At 35.6% G+C, this 13,513-nt stretch overlaps 1 pseudogene; it reads left to right on the top strand.

The window, feature by feature from the left end:
- The first annotated feature begins 595 nt into the window (after positions 1 to 595).
- The window catches only part of LOC102979823 (very-long-chain (3R)-3-hydroxyacyl-CoA dehydratase 1-like), a 140,199-nt pseudogene continuing 127,281 nt past the window's right edge, over positions 596 to 13,513 (top strand).

The raw sequence follows: 13,513 nt of genomic DNA on the forward strand, positions 1-13,513 counted from the left end.
AAGGGAGAAATTGACAGTAACCCAATAACAGTAGGGCATGTGCACAGAAAATCAATAAAGAAACACAACCCTTAAACAACACATTAGACCAGATGGTATATATATATGTGTGTGTGTGTGTGCATGCGCATGTGTGTATATACATATATACATACATACATACACACACATATATACACATATATATAATATTCCACTGAAAAGCAACAGAATATGCATTCTTTTTGAATACACATGGAACATGTGCACATGGATGCACATGGAACATGTGCACATGGATGCACATGGAACATACTAGGCTACAAAGCAGGTCTCAGTAAATTTAAGAAAACTGAAATAATAATAACCATCATTTCTGACCACAGTGCTATGAGACAGAAATCAACTATAGAAAAAAAGACTGCAAAATACAGAAACACATGGAGGCTACTCAGTAGGCTACTAAACAACCAATGGATCACTGAAGATATAAAAAATATCTGGAAACAAATGAACATGAAAACCCAATAATTCAAAATCTATGGGGGCTTGGGGTGCCTGCTCCTCCCCCTGTGGGTGGCTGGGCTGGCAGTGCTGAGCTTCCTGTGTGTGGCACATGGGGCGCCTGATGGATGCAGTGACAGCGGGCGGTGGCACTTCAGTGGTGTGCTCAGCTGGGCCCCCTCCCACTCCCCTGCTCCTCTCATCCACGGCCCCCAGCTGTGCGGCCACCATGGCATCTGGTGAGGAGGACAGCACAAATGGCAGTGCCTTGGGGGCCGTGGGCAAGAGGAGGTGCCTGGGCTTGTTGGCCACCGCCTGGCGCACCTTCTACAGCATCACCATGACTGCAGGGTGGCTGGTACTGGCTACTACATGTACTGTAGTAAAAATGTACTGGCTGGTACATTTTTATGTGGAAAAAAGAATACACAAAGGTTTATATAAAAGTATTTAGAAGACACTTAAATTTTTCCAGACATTTGCCTTGCTTGCGGAATTATACCTACTTCTGTGTTTGTGGCTGGGGTCCAAGAGAGTTCAAGAATCTTTATGGTGTTGCTCTTTACTCACAGTATAAAACCAACATAATTTTTTTGTCATTTATATCCTGTCGGAGTTGCTGGTGAACTTCTTACAATATATGCTGCCTTACCATATGTGAAGAAAAAAGGAATGTTCTCAATAAGACTTCCGAATAAATACAATGCTTCTTTTGACTACTATTATTTTCATCTTATAACCATGACCTCAAATATATCATTGTTTCCACAATCTACTTTCATATGTTACGTCAGAGAAAAAAGGTGCTTCATGGAGAGGTGATTGTTGAAAGGGATGATGAAATGATCCCTACAACAAGGTGTTTTTTCCAGAATAACCAGGATTACTTGAGTCTAAGGTTTAATAACAGGAATAAACAGCTTCATGAAAAAAAAATCTATGGGATGTAGCAAAATCAGTTCTAAGAGGGAAGTTTAGTGTGATAAAATCTACCTCTGGAAACAAGAAAAATTTCAAAATTTCAAACCTTACACCTAAAAGAATTAGAAAAAGAAGAACAAACAAAACCCCAGAAGAAGAAGAAGAAAAGAGATAATAAAGATCAGAACAAAAATAATTGAAAAGAGATCATAAAGATCAGAGGTAGTAGTAGAAGAAATGAGATTATAAAGATCAGAGCAAAAATAAATGAAATAGAGACTAAAAAAAAAAAAAAGAAAAGATCAATGTAACTAAGACCTCGTTCTTTGAAAAGATAAATAAAATTGATAAGGTTTTAACCAGACTCACCAAGAAAAATAGAGTGATGGCACAAATCAATAAAATCAGAAATGAAAAAGGAGACTTTGCAATTGACATCACAGAAATACAAAGACTCATGAGAGTACTACAAACAACTACATGCCACCAAAATGGACAATTCAGAAAAAATGGGCAAATTCTGAGAAATCTACAGTCTCCCATGACTGAACCAGGTTTAAATAGAAAATATGAACAGACCAATTACCAGTAATGAAATTGAATCAATAATTTAAAAAACTCCACAAAAACAAATGTCCAGCACCAGATGGCTTCACAGGTGAATTCTACCAAACATTTAAAGAAGAGTTAACACCTATCCTTTTCAAACTATTTCAAAAAACTGCAGAGTAAGGAGCACTTCCAAACTCATTCTACAAGGCCAGCATCACCCTCACCCAAAACTAAACAAAAATATCGTCACAAAAAAGAAAATTATAGGCCAGGGTCACTGACAAACATATATGCAAAAATCCTCAAAAAATACTAGCAAACTGAATCTAACAATACATTAAAAGCATCATACACCATGATCAAGTGGGATTTATCCCAGGGATGCAAGGTTGGTTCAATATCTGCAAACCAATCAGTGTGATACATTACATTAACAATTTGAAGAATAAAAATCATATGATCTCCATAGCGGCTGTATCAATTTACATTCCCACCAACAGTACAAGAGGTTTCCCTTTTCCCCACACCCTCTCCAGCATTTATTGTTTGTCGATTTTTTGATGATGGCCATTCTGACTGGTGTGAGGTGATACCTCATTGTAGCTTTGATTTGCATTTCTCTAATGATTAGTGATATTGAGCATCTTTTCATGTGTTTGTTGGATATCTGTATATCTTCTTTGGAGAAATGTCTGTTTAGGTCTTCGGCCCATTTTTGGATTGGATTGTTTGTTTTTTTGATTGAGCTGCATGTATATTTTGGAGATTAATCCTTTGTCGGTTGCTTCATTTGCAAATATTTTCTCCCATTCTGAGGATTGTCTTTTCAGCTTTTGTATGGTTTCCTTTGCTGTGCAAAAGCTTTTAAGTTTCATTAGGTCCCATTTGTTTATTTTTGTTTTTATTTCCATTACTCTAGGAGGTGGAACAAAAAAGATCTTGCTGTGATTTATGTCAAAGAGTGTTCTTCCTATGTTTTCCTCTAAGAGTTTGATGGTATCTGGCCTTACATTTAGGTCTGATTACTGTAGCTTTGTAGTATAGTCTGAAGTCAGGGAGTCTGATTCCTCCACCTCCGTTTTTCTTTCTCAAGATTGCTTTGGTTATATGGGTTTTTTTTGTGTTTCCATACAAATTGTGAAATTTTTTGTTCTAGTTCTGTGAAAAATGCCAGTGGTAGTTTGATAGGGATTGCATTGAATCTGTAGATTGCTTTGGATAGTAGAGTCATTTTCACAATGTTGATTCTTCCAATCATAGTGACAGTTTTACTTCTTCTTTTATGCTTTGGATTCCTTTTATTTCTTTTTCTTCTCTGACTGCTGTGGCTAAAACTTCCAAATTTCTGCATCAATTGAGATTATCACATGGTTTTTATCCTTCAGTTTGTTAATATGGTGTATCACATTGTTTGATTTGTGTATATTGAAGAATCCTTGCATTCCTGGGATAAACCCCACTTGATCATGGTGTATGATCCTTTTAATGTGCTGTTGGATTCTGTTTGCTAGTATTTTGTTGAGGATTTTTGCATCTATGTTCATCAGTGATATTGGCCTGTAGTTTTCTTTCTTTGGCACATATATACAATGGAATATTACTCAGCCATAAAAAGAAAGGAAATTGAGTTATGTGTAGTGAGGTGGATGGACCTAGAGTCTGTCATTCAGAATGAAGTAAGTCAGAAAGAGAAAAACTAATATGCTAACCCATATATATGGAATCTAAAAAAAATGCTTCTGAAGAACCTAGGGGCAGGACAGGAATAAAGACACAGATGTAGAGAATGGACTTGAGGACATGGGGAGGGGGAAGGATGAGCTGGGACGAAGTGAGAGGGTAAAACTGACATACATACACGACCAAATGTAAAATAGATAGTTAGTGGGAAGCAGCTGCATAGCACAGGGAGATCAGCTTGGTGCTTTGCGACCACCTAGAGGGGTGGGTTAAGGAGTGTGGGAGGGAAATGCAAGAGGGAGGGGATATGGGGATATACGTATACATATAGCTGATTCACTTTTTTATACAGCAGAAACTAACACAGCACTGTAAAGCAATTATACTCCAATATAGATGTTAAAAAAAAATCATATGATCTTCTCAGTAGAGCAGAAAAAGCTTTTGACAAAATTCAACATTAATTTATATTGATAAACATGCTTATAAAGTATGACATACTTATAAAGTATGTCAACATACTTTATAAAAAGTCTCCAGAAAGTGGGTATAGAAGGAACATACTTCAACATAATAAAAGCATGTGAACCTTTAGGCACACAGCTAACATCATACTCAATGGTGAAAAGCTGAAAGCATTTCCTCTAAGTTCAGGAATAAGACAAGGATGCCTACTCTTGCCACTTTTATTCAACATATTATTAGAAGTGCTAGCCACTGCAATCTGGCAAGAAAAAGAAGTAAAAAGACTCCAAATTGGAAAGGAAGAAGTTAAACTGTCACTGTTTGCTGATGACAATACTATACACAGAAAATATAAAGATGCCACCAAAAAACTACTAGAGCTCATCAATGAATTTAGTGAAGTTGCAGGATACAAAATTAATATACAGAAATCTGTTGCACTTCTATAACAACAAAGTATCAGAAAGAGAAATTAAGGAAACAATCCCATTTGCAATCATATCAAAAAGAATAAAATACCTAGGAATAAATCTAACATAGGTGGTTAAAGATCTGTACTTGGAAAACTATAAGACACTGATGAAAGACATTGAAGACAACACAAACAGATGGAAATATATACCATGTTCATGGTTTGGAAGAACTGATATTGTTAAAATGACCATACCACTGAACGCAACCTAAAGGTTCAATGCAATGCCTATCAAAATACTAATGGCATTTTCCACAGAACTAGAACAAATAATTTTAAAATTTGTATCAAAACACAGAAGACCCTGAATAGCTAAAACAATCTTGACAAAGAATAACAGAGCTGGAGGTATCATGTTCCATGACTTCATACTATACTACAAAGCTGCAGTAATCAAAACAGTATGGTACTGGCACAAAAAGAGATATATAGATCAATGTAATAGAGAGTCCAGAAACGAACTCACACTTATGTGGTCAAATTATTACAAAGGAGGCAAGAATATACAAAGGCAAAAAAGCCTCTTTGACAAATGGTGTTGGGAAAACTGGACAGCTACTTGCAAAAGAATCAAACTGTACTGCTTTCTCACACCATTACAAAAATAAACTCAAAATGGATTAATGGCTTAAATGTAAGTCATGAAGCCATAAAAATTCTAGAAGAAAACATAGGCAGAACACTCTTTGACATAAATTGTAGCAATATTTTTTGTATCTGTCTCCTATGGCAAAGGGAACAAAAGCAAAAATAAACAAATGGGACCTAATTAAACTTAAAAGCTTTTGCATAGCAAAGGAAACCATTGGCAAAACAAAAAAGCAACCTACTGAATGGGAGAACATATTCGCAAATGATATGACCAATAAGGTGTTAATATCCAAAATCTATAAACACCTCATACAACTCAGTATCAAAAAAACATACAACCTGATTAAAAAATCGGCAAGGGACCTGAATAGACATTTTTTCGAAGAAGACATACAGATGGCCAACAGGTCCATGAAAATATATTCAACATTGCTAATCATCAGAGAAATGTAAATCAAAACCACAATGAGATATCACCTCAGACCTGTCAGAATGTCTATCGTCAAAATGACCACAGATAAAAAATGCTGGTAAGGATGTGGAGAAAAGGGAACACTTGCACACTGTTGGTGGGAATGTAAATTTTTGCAGCCACTATGGAAAACAGCATGAAAGTTCCTCAAAAAACTAAAAATAGAACTATCTGCAATTCCACTCCTGGGTATGTATTTGAAAAAACTGAAAATACTAATTCAAAAAAAATACAAGCACCTTGATATTTATAGCAGCATTATTTACAATAGCCAAGATATGGAAGTGTCCATCAGAAGATGAATGGATAAAGAAGAAGTGGTATATATATATATAGTGGAATACTACTCAGCCATAAAAAAGAATGAAATTTTGCTATTTGCAGCAACGTGGATGATCCTGGAGGGCATTATGCTTAGTGAAATAAGTCAGACAGAGAAAGACAACTACTATACGTTATCACTTATATGTGAAATCTAAAAAATAAAGCAAATGAATATAAAAAAACAGAAGCAGCTTCACAGATATAGAGAACAATCTAGTGGTTACCAGTGGGGAGAAGGAAGATGGGGGCAAGATTGAGGTAGGAGATTAAGAGGTACAAACTACTATATATAAAATAAATAAGCCACAAGGATATATTGTACAGCAGAAGAAACATAGCCAACATTTTATAATAACTTTAAATGGAGTATAATCTATAAAATTATAAATCACTATGTTGTACACCTGAAATTAATATAATATTGTAGCTATCTAGGAAAAGAGACCTTAAATAAAAAGTCATACAATTAATGTACAGTTATGAAATCAGCTTAGAGAGTTTTAGGTGAGAATTAAAGGGAGTTCATCTCATGTCGGCAGGTTCGGAATTCTGGATCTAATCTTTCTAGTTTAGAAAATCCAGTTTTAAAAAAGCAGGATCAGGGACTTCCTTGGTGGGGCAGTGGTTAAGAATCCGCCTGCCAATGCAAGGGACATGGGTTCGAGCCCTGGTCCAGGAAGATCCCACATGCTGTGGAGCAACTAAGCCTGTGTGCCACAACTACTGAGCCTGCACTCTAGAGCTGACAAGCCACAACTACTGAGCCCGTGGGCCACAACTACTAAAGCCCCCACGCCTAGAGCCCGTGCTCCGCAACAAGAGAAGCCACCACAATGAGAAACCTGTGCACCGCAAAGAAGAGTAGCCCCTGCTCGCCACAACTAGAGAAAGCCCGCACACAGCAACAAAGATCCAATGCAGCCAAAAATATATAATAAATAAATAAATAAATAGCAGGTACACAGACTGTCTTTTTAAAATAAAAGCATGATAGTGTTCTGGAAGTAACAGATACCGATTATCCACATGTTTTTTTCATCTTTTCTATATTAATTCTTCTATTTATACCCACTCAATATGTAAAACGCAGCTGCCTGTGCAGTTCTCCTAGTTGTAAATGACACAACAGAGTCTTAGCTTAATTAAGACTATAAATGGTGGGAGGGAAATCCCAGCTTCTTTCCTTTTTCTTCTGCTATCAATGGGATTAGGATAGTTCTTCATCCAACTTTGCCTTCAGATGCCTATCACAGGCATTCTCAGAACCACCAGATAACGAGAGGTATTACCAAGTCAGGGAGAGGGAGAAAAAGGCTTATTTTCCAATTATGAATGTACTGATTCATTAACACTGACTTGAGCATTCATTTTAGATTCAGGTTGTCATGGACTTGCATTTAAACAATAGTGGCATGTTGATCTCTGCCATCTTTCAACAATCTTGCATGGGATGCCATTTAAGAAACAGCAGAAAGAGGAGCTGAAAAGGAGTAAAATATTCATGGCCAAAGTCAAAATTATATAAGCTGGCTGAGGAACCCTAATTCTTTTTACTCATCTTTGGCAAATCTCAAAATGTAGTACAATAATGGCTTATTGTACAAACTTTAAACTAGACACTAAGAAATCCAAAGTAGAGAGCTCATTACCTCATCCAAAATCTACCTAAAGTCATGGAAATTTAATGGTAGTATCAGTTAAAGCATCAAGTTACAAGAGTTTAAATATTTACTCTTATATTTATTTTTCAATATTTATGAATGTACCCAATATTTCTGTAAGACTATACCTCCTTAGTGATGTAGCACCAAAAATATAGTCAATTTCCATAGAAAGCATCATATTACTTTAATTAATATTTATTGTTCAAGTAACTGTCTCAAACTATTTTTCTTAATCTAAATTTGCTTTGGATTTAGGAGAATATTTTATACCTTTATTTGTCATACATCAGTGGCTTAGATACCACTTTCAAAATTTTTGTCCATCTCTAGGCATCAAACTTATTTTCTTCACATTTTTGTTTAAATTGACTAATTTTATTTTAATTAACTTGGCTTAAGTAATAATATGATTAAAATCAAGGGATTGGTATGATAGCTGTAATTTTTCAAATAACCATTAAAATAAAACCTGGAGTGTAGAGTCCATAATTGTTATTACCTGGAGTGTTAGTTCACGGCAAGCTATAACTCTTGTTGCTTTTAAGCTGCTGAAAACTGAGATTTTCTGCTTTTTATTACAGAATAACTTAGCCTATCCTGAATGATGAGGTACAAAACTTTTATATTAATGGTTGTGCACCACCCCTCAAATTTTGCATTCAAAATTTCTTAAAATCCTTTAGCGGTTACAAAAGTAAAAACTCACAAAGTGAGAACACAAGAAGGCCAGCAAAAAGTGGCTAGGAGGAAGAAATTTCAATAGCTGCATGGAGCTGGGGAGAAAGAGTTCAAAGTTCAAATTCTGTCAAGTTAGAAGGGTTTGGTGAACATCTCAGACTTTTCACTAAAACCTCAGAAAAGCCATACCTTATAAGTAAGCCCAGGACTAAGGGCTCCAGTCTAGAATTAAATGCAAAATGAAAATAAATCCATTATAACAGAACTTAAAACAAGCTTCCACTTATGATTAATGTGATTCATATGTGTGGTTACTAGAGGCTGAGAGTGGGAGAAGGGAGAATTGGAGCAAGGTCGTCAAAAGGTACAAATTTCCACTAAAAAGACAAATAAGTACTGGAGGCATAATGTAGAACATGATGACTATATTTAACACTGCTTGATACACAGGAAAGTTGTTAAGCGTAAATCCTAAGAGTTCTCATCACAAGGAGAATTTCCCCCCTCCTTTTCCCCTTTCTTCTTTTCTTTATATTATATCTATATGAGACAATGGATTCTACCTTAACCTATTGTGATAATCATTTCACAATATATGTAAATCAAACTATCATGCTGTATGCCTTAAACTTATCCAGTGATGTATGCCAATTGTTTCTCAATAAAACTGAAAAAAAAAGATTAATGTGATCCACCAATAGCTTAACTCTCTGTTAGTACAAATTCAACTTTCTTTCAAAAATACAGTATCTCTATAATGTATCATCCATACTGTCCAGGATAAAATAAGGTATTACTAGAAATTTGGAGAAACAGGAACATATAAGCAATCAATCAAAGAGAAAACATAGTCAAGAGAAGCAAATCCATAGATGACTTTTATGTTAGCATTGAGACAGGAATTTAAAAACAGCTTTTATAAATATGTTAATGGATTAAAAAGAAAAGATGAGCTGAACTTCCCTGGTGGCGCAGTAGTTAAGTATCTGCCTGCCAATACAGGGGACATGGGTTCGATCCCTGGTCCAGGAAGATCCCACATCCTGCGGAGCAACAAAGCCTGTGTGCCACAACTACTGAGCTCACGTGCTGCAACTAATGAAGCCCATGCACTCTAGGGCCCATGTGCTGCAACAATGGAAGCCCGTGAGCCTAGAGCCTGTACTCCACAACAAGAGAAGCCACCACAATGAGAAGCCCACAGGCTGCAACGAAGAGTAACCCCCTGCTAGCCTCAAATAGAGAAAGCCTGTGTTCAGCAATGAAGAACCAATGCAGCCAAAAAAAAAAAAAAGATGAGCAAAATGGGTGAAAGACAGGGAATCCCCAAAACGAAATGAAAATTATAAAAGAACCAACTTGAAATTCTAGAGCTGAAAAAATACAATATCAAAAAAGAAAACATTGGGACTTCCCTGGTGGTGCAGTGGTTAAGAATCCATCTGCCAATGCAGGGGACACAGGTTCGATCCCTGGTCTGGAAAGATCTCACATGCTGCAGAGCAGCTAAGCCCGTGTGCCACAACTACTGAGCCTGCACGTCACAACTACTGAAGCCCATGTGCTCTAGGACCTGCGTGCTGCAACTAATGAGCCGCATGCTTCAACTACTAAAGTCTGCATACCTATAACCTGTGCTCTGCAACAAGAGAAGCCACTGCAATGAGAAGCCTGCACACTGCAATGAAGAGTAGCCCCCACTTGCTGCAACTAGAGAAAGCCCGTGTGCAGCAACGAAGACCCAACACAGCCAAAAACAAAAAGAAGAAAAAGAAAAAAATTAATCGATAGAATTTAAAAGATTGGATACTGCAGAAAAAAGGACAAATCAATTTAAAGACAAGAGAACAGAAATTATACAAACTGAAGAATAGAGAGAAAATAATTGAAAAAATTAGCCAAACTGCAGTGACTTGTGGGACAACAAACTGATAGACACATGGGTAATTGGAGTGCCAGAAAAAAAGGAGAGAGTATGGGGTAGAAATTTTCTTCTTAAGGAATAAGATAAAACATTTCCTTAACTTAGTGGAAATACATCAACCCACAAATGCAAATAGCTCAGAGAACTCCTAAAAGGATAAATACAAAGAACACCACATCTAAGCAAATGACAGTCCAACTGCTAAGACCCAAAAATAAAAAGAAAAATTTTAAAACAGAGAAAATATATAAGAATGATATCTTATTTTTTATCAGAAAATAATGGAGTTAAACAAAATAGAATGACATCTTTAAAGTGTTGAAATGAAAAACTATCAACTTAGCACTCTATATCCAGTAAAAATATCTTTCAACAATGAAGAAGAATAGAGATTTTCAGATAAAAGAATGGTGAGATGATTTATTTTCTGCAGAAATTCATGAAAAGAAATGTTAAAAGAAATTCTTTTGTCTGAAAGGAAATGATACCAGGTGGAAATCTGGATCTAGAGGAAGGATTCTGGAACAGCAAAATGGTAAATATGTGGCTACATATAGATTACTATTTTTTCTTCACTTAATTTCTCTTAGGATGATTAAACTTTTAAAGCAAAAATAATAACAGTGTATTATGGAAGTTTATAATATATAAAAGCAAAATATATAACAATAATTGCAGAAGCAATAATTACACAGGAGAGGAAGTGAATGAGTTCATACTGTTGTAAGGTACATTATACATAAAAAGGTCATAGGAAGAGTTATAGCTAAAAAACTAATAAATAAGATAAAATAAAATAAAGATATTCAACCCAAAAGAAGATAGAAAAGGAGGAAAAATAAAAACAGACAGGATGACTAGAAAACAAATAGCAAAATATGTCAGAATATAAAGAAAAATAGATAAAAATCATAATCATAGCTGAAGATTTTAATACCCCCTTCTCAGTAATTGATAAAACAAGTAGTAGAAAAAAATCAATAAGACTATAGTAAGACAACCAACATGACTTAACTGACCACTATACAGAGCATCTGCAGTGTATACATTCTTTGCAAGTGCCCATTTACCAAGACAGACCATATTTTAACCTGTAAAAAAAAAACAAACTCAATAGATTTCAAAAGTTAGATATCATAAAGAGTATGTTGTCTGACCACAATAAAATTAAATCAGAATTTAATAATGAAAAATATCTAGAATATTCTAAATATTTAGATATTGGGTAAAACATTTCTAAATAAATTATGGGTCAATAAAAAGTCACAAAGAAAATAGAAATTACTTGGAGCTAAATGCTAATGAGAACACTACTTTAAAAATTTGTGGGAGGGCTTCCCTGGTAGTGCAGTGGTTGAGAATCCGCCTGCCGATGCAGGGGACACGGGTTCGTGCCCCGATCCGGGAAGATCCCACATGCCGCGGAGTGGCTGGGCCCGTGAGCCATGGCCGCTGAGCCTGCACGTCCGGAGCCTGTGCTCCGCAATGGGAGAGGCCACAACAGTGAGAGTCCCGCGTACCACAAAAAAAAAAAAAAATTTGTGGGATACAGCTAAAGAAGTGATTAGAGAAACATTTATAGCTTTAAATGAATATATTGAAAAACAAGACAGTTTTAAAAGCAATGATTTAAGATTTTCACATAAATGTTAGAAAAAGAACATCAAATTAAACACAAAGTACACAGAAGAAGGAAATAGAAAAGAGTGAAAATAAAAGAGAAAATAGACAAGCAATAAAAAAATTAACAGAGGGCTTCCCTGGTGGCGCAGTGGTTGCGCGTCCGCCTGCCGATGCAGGGGAGCCATTAACAGAGCCAATAGCTAATATTTTGAAAAGATTAACAAAATAAATAAATCCTACCAATACTAATCAAAAGAAAAAACACAAATTATTAATATCAAGAATGAAAAAGACGGAATCACTTGAGATCCTACAGACATTAAAAGGAAACAAGAGAATACTATTAAGAATTTTATGCTAATAAATTCAACAACTGTTAAGAAATGGAAAAATTTCTCAAAAATTACCACTTACCAAAACTTACAAAAGAAAAAATAGAAAATCTGAAGCGTCCTACATCTATTTAGAAAATGAGTATGTAATCAAAACTTTCCTACAGAGAAAACTTTGGCCCACGTGGCTGTACTCATGAACTCAGTCGTGCATTTAAGGAATAAATGATATCAGTTTCACACAAATTACTTCTGAAAATAGAGAGTGGTAGAACTTTTTCCAACTTATTTTATGGGGCCAGTAAATCCTAATCCCAAAACCTGACAAAGAGAGTACTAAAATAGAAAATAAAATTAATATCCTTCATGCAGAGTAGATACAAAAATCTTTCACAAGATATTAACAAATGAACTCTTGCAATATATAAAAAAGGTAATACATTATGAGCAAGGCAGTTGATCCCAAGGAATGCAAGGTTTGTTTCACACTTAAAAACCAGTTATTTTGATTCACCACATTACTTAAATAAAAGATGAAAATAATATAATCATCTTTCTAGATGCAGAAAAAACATTTGAAAAAATACATCTTTTTTTTTAAACAACTTTATTGGAGTACAATTGCTTTGCAATGTTGTGTTACTTTCTGCTGTATAACAAAGTGAATCAGCTATATGTATACATATATCCCCATATCCTCTCCCCCTTGCATCTCCCTCCCACCCTCCCTTCCCCACCCCTCTTGGTGGACATAAAGCACTGAGCTGATCTCCCTGTGCTATGCAGCTGCTTCCCACTAGCTATCTATATATCTCTCCATCTGTTTGTATCATCTTTAATTTCTTTCATCAGTGTCTTATAGTTTTCTGCATACAGGTCTGTTGCCTCCTAGGTAGGTTTATTCCTACCTATTTTATTCTTTTTGTTGCAATGGTAAATGTGAGTGTTTCCTTAATTTCTCTTTCAGATTTTTTATCATTAGCATATAGGAATGTGAGAGATTTCTGTGCATTAATTTTGTATCCTGCTACTCTACCGAATTCATTGATTAGCTCTAGTAGTTTTCTGGTAGCATCTTTAGGATTCTCTATGTAGAGTATCATGTCATCTGCAAATAGTGACAGTTTTACTTCTTCTTTTACGGTTTGGATTCCTTTTATTTCTTTTTCTTCTCTGACTGCTGTGGCTAAAACTTCCAAAACTATGTTGAATAATAGTGGTGAGAGTGGGCAACCTTATCTTGTTCCTGATCTTAGAGGAAAAGGTTTCAGTTTTTCACCATTGAGAGCTATGTTGGCTGTGGGTTTGTCATATATGGCCTTTATTATGTTG

Source organism: Physeter macrocephalus, chromosome 4 (assembly GCF_002837175.3).
Source record: "Physeter macrocephalus isolate SW-GA chromosome 4, ASM283717v5, whole genome shotgun sequence".
NCBI classification, from domain to species: Eukaryota; Metazoa; Chordata; class Mammalia; order Artiodactyla; family Physeteridae; genus Physeter; species Physeter macrocephalus.